The 4,506-nt window shown below is 30.4% G+C and overlaps 1 protein-coding gene and 1 pseudogene across 1 annotated transcript in view; both read right to left on the reverse strand.

Moving 5' to 3' along the window:
- NCAM2 (neural cell adhesion molecule 2) overlaps positions 1 to 4,506 on the reverse strand; it is a 445,018-nt gene that overhangs the window by 207,477 nt on the left and 233,035 nt on the right. The window lies entirely within an intron of this gene.
- Positions 1,443 to 1,560, reverse strand: LOC111738472 (annotated as a pseudogene).

Raw genomic sequence — 4,506 nt, forward strand, 5'->3', positions numbered from 1 at the left:
TCCAGTAAGTTTTTTACATTTCTTTTTTCTTCTATGGGGAAATAAAAAGTTTCCTTTCATATTAAAAGGAATTTATTCTTTTGACTGGCTAGATGACACAGAAAATAGGATATTCTCTATCCTTCTAAGACTTTGCATCTACTTTAATCTAGTCTCACCTTAGTTTAGGTAATCAGAAAAACACACTTTCTAATCTAGACCAGTGGTTGTCAACTCTGGGTGTATACTGGATCACCCAGGAAAGTTAAAAAACATACCAGTGCATGGGGCCCATCCTAGTCATCACAACAAAATTTGGGAGAGGATATAAACATCAAAAAGCCTTCCCTAGTTGATTTATATGTACATCTTGGAATTAGTGCCATAAGATAATGAAGACAGTTTTTGAACTCTCCAGGCCAAATTTTACTGATCATAAGCTCAACACACTTGAAGCAGATATAGGTCAATAGAGTGTTAAGCATGCAAATTGTTGTATCAAATCATAGCTTATATTAAAAAAAATTAAATCAGAGCCTCTATTTCAGTCCCTTAAATTACCTGAAATAAACACTTTACAACCTGGCAAATGCTTCACATGAATGGAGTTGGCAAGATTTTGGAGACAGCTTGTCATTAGAGCCCTCTCCACCATCTGCCCTACTGCAGTGGGGTAAAGCACATATGATTTGTACTGAGTAAATGTGGGTTATAGATTGAACTCCATCACACATCCTCGGGAAGGGTGGCCAAATTAATTAGCATATATGTGTTTTAATTCCATAATTTATTAAATATGGAAAGTAACAGCTACATGCTAAACACTTCATAGGGGAACTCAGACATTTAAGTAAATAGATTGGCCTATATAAACTGTGAAAATATAACATAGTATTTTTATCATCATTTAGAATGATGTAAAGGTCTTTTCTCACAAGCAAATCATTAAGAATCTATTATTGTTTTAAGATCAGTAAAAATAATTTCCAAAAGCAATGTTTTCTTTTTTTTAAGTCATTTTTTGTTGTTGTCATTGTTTTTCTCTGACATTTTAAATGTCAAGTGACTTTTTGTTTGAGACACATAATAGTCCAAAGTATGTTTGGAATTTATTAATGATACTGTATAAAAAAACTATTATAGTTCTCAAAATACTTCCAGATCCTTTATATAGGTTGGTTTAATCAAATCACTATAATATAGCTATCTAAGTGATCTGGTCTTAGCAATTTTAACTGTAGTACAATAATGCTAATGACACTGTTGTTTACAACAACCGTGATATATATGTGGTATGTATTTATGCCAAAAATTGTTCTAAAAGTTTTATAAATATGAACTCAAATAAACCTCTGTGAAATATATGTATATATTTTTTTTCAGATTAGAATCGATACACAGAAGATAGATAACTTGTCCAAATTTCTTATAAACCCTTCACCAGTCATCACATTTTTTTTCAATGCCTACGGCACCTGGTATTACTAGGTGGTCTCCCATCCAAGTACTAACCAGGTTCGACATCGCTTAGCTTCCGAGATCAGACAGGATCAGGCACATTCAGGGTGCATGGCCATAGACAAGTCATTACATGTTACTGGGCAGAGATTCATCCTAAGTAATATGAAGATTCTCCATTGCCTCACAGGATTGATGTGGGAAAAATATGAGATGGTAGATATAAATATAAAAAATTATAAACTTCTATAAATAGCACAATTTTTCAGAATAATAACTTGTCGCTCAAATAAGATGAGATTTTCTCACAGACAATTCAGATAATCAATGATAGAACCAGAACCAGAATCAAGGTTAAATATAGTTTCTATGACACACATCTGTCTCTTGGGAAAAGTAAAAAAATGAAGTATCTTTTGCATTGGCTGGATATTCAGTTCAGTACAAAAATCAATTTTCTTTTGAGAAGGAAATTAGGTAGATTTAAAGGTTTTTGGTTTATAAAACATTTTAGGAAATATTTTAGCAAAAATATTTAATCTCATGTATTTTTGCATACTAATATTTTTAAGAGTTAAAGACTCCTAATCTTTTGAGAGAAAACATTTGTGCTTTTGCACATTACTTTTTTAAGTATGTATGCCACCACCAATGGGAATAGTTTATAATTCATAAAAGGCTAAAAATGTCTGTTGAGTACTTGACATAATCCCATTTAAAAGTTTTAATTTTAATTTTCCTTTTAACACTTTTTCAGTAGAGGCATTCTGCAACACTGAAAATATATATTTAGCTCAAATACAACTTCCAGAAGAAACAGAAGGTGGGAGATGGTATCGTGTAGGTCATGATATCTGTGTGTGTGTTTGTACGTGCGCACGTGCATGTATGCAAGAGACAAAGAAGGAGAGAAAATTAGCCACAGATTTTCTTAAGGCAATTGCTGTTTGGAAGAAAAAAATGTGAGATTATATAATACAATTTTTGTATATATATTTATTTATAAAATATAAATCACCTATTTATGCTTTTAAATTATTTCTGATCTTAATCTTTAAAATGCTATTCCATAAATGTATTTAAATAAAATCAAATATTTTATATATTAGAATATTTTCATTTTAAGTCTGCAATGTCTCTTAGGTATAGACTGATCAATGAGACAGTGTGCTTTTACAGCAGAAAAAATCCCCAATATATTGAGAATCAGTGTCTAAATTTTATTTCTACATGACCACTAATTGTATGACCACAAACACATCATATAAATGTTGTAAAGATAATTTAATAATTAGATGATCTGTTTGCTATCTGAAAATTCAATGTTTACAAATACAAAGCTTTACATTTTACTAATAGCACTCTAACACTGAACAATTATGATTTCTTTAAAGACAGATAATTAATTTTTATGAACACTTGCTGGTTTCAAAGCATAATAAACTATATATAGATTCTGGGTGACAGACTGCTGCCTCCTGTTTCCGCCATCAACCCTCTTAAAATTTTCTGCCAGATGTCTCCTTGGACGAGCATCGCCTGAAGATGGTTGTGGTGACATACACTCTTTTCCTTTTAATACAGAAACATATTATTTTTTAATATGCGTTGCAAATACCTCAGGGATAAATTCCTCGCTAACCCTTTTAGCATCGAGCTCGCTCAGTACTTCAATTTACAGTTTGTATAAATGTGTAATTTAAAGAATAAACGTTCTAGTGGCAAAGTGAAAGATGATCAGAAAGCTCTATGAATCTCTCTCTTTGGTGAGATGTCAACCCCCTCCCAGTTTATTGCTCAATAAATGCTGGCAACATTAGAAAATATTCTCATATGAAGTAAATTTGGAATCTAATTTCATTTAGTCTAATTGTATCTAGAGATTACGAATGCTTCCATTACCTGTTGTAATGACCCACCCAAGGGGAATTGCTCTGAGATTATGCCATGTGATTGAAGCCTTTATCAGTATTATCATACATATTTGAGAAGCTGCCACTTTGCAACTCTAGAAAATTGAGGTAAACAACTCCCTGAACTTCTAGTTGATTATATCTGGAAAAAATGGCCATCTTATTATAACTCTTTACAAGAAAGATTATCGCCCTAATGGTTGTTGCTAAAATGACTAAAGATTTAACCTTTTAAAAAGTGACTTAATGTAGTCTTGAATTGACAAATGTTAATAGGAAAAAAATAAAATAATTGAAACGCCCCAATTTTATTCAATTAAAAACAAATAAAACTTACTTTTAAAACTAAATTTACAACTCAAAACTAAAATGTTCATGGTTATACATGTTTCCATGATGTCATCTTGATCTGCTTTCTTATTTTCATATAATAACATATTTAGTCTTGCCCTACCTATAATCTCTATGTTCAAAAATAAATTATACTCCAGAATTAAAAGGCAGTTTGCAAAATTTCAAATGCACAGTGTCAGAACACTATTTGGCTAAGAAAATATTAAATTTAAGTATTATTTTAAAGAAAACAAAATGATGTGAATCAAATAGTTCTCATGTTTTGTTCTAATGATCAATTCTCATGGCAAACTTCTATAGCAAATGAAGGCAACCGATATCCATTTTGTGAATTTATCATGATGATGTAGTTTTTTAGTTTCAAGGATTGAAATACATTGAATAAAATATTTCAAAGAAATGGAAGATCCTTCAAAGGTCTTATCCTATTTTTTTAATATCTGCAATTCAGCATTTAATAACATTTAAATCTTCTAAACAATACTGTATATGAATATTGTTTTAAAAACTCCACTTGTCTTAAACCAAAACTTTATTGCAAGCTTCGATGAATGAAGTTTAACTATTTTTTTGCATTAATGATCTTTATTAGAATAAAAGAAGAGCAAGATGAATTTACCTTTTATTAAATTACCTTTAATAAATTACCTTTAATAAATAAATTTACCTTTTATTAAATTAAAATTTATTTAAAGGCAATTCTGAAATTTATTTGGAGAATGGTAAACCTTGAATTGATTACTGCCCAGTATAACATGTGCTCTGATGAAGGGGGAAGAAAAAACATAAAATAGATATTCTT

The sequence above is a fragment of the Pteropus vampyrus genome, unplaced genomic scaffold (assembly GCF_000151845.1).
Source record: "Pteropus vampyrus isolate Shadow unplaced genomic scaffold, Pvam_2.0 Scaffold38, whole genome shotgun sequence".
Taxonomy (NCBI): domain Eukaryota; kingdom Metazoa; phylum Chordata; class Mammalia; order Chiroptera; family Pteropodidae; genus Pteropus; species Pteropus vampyrus.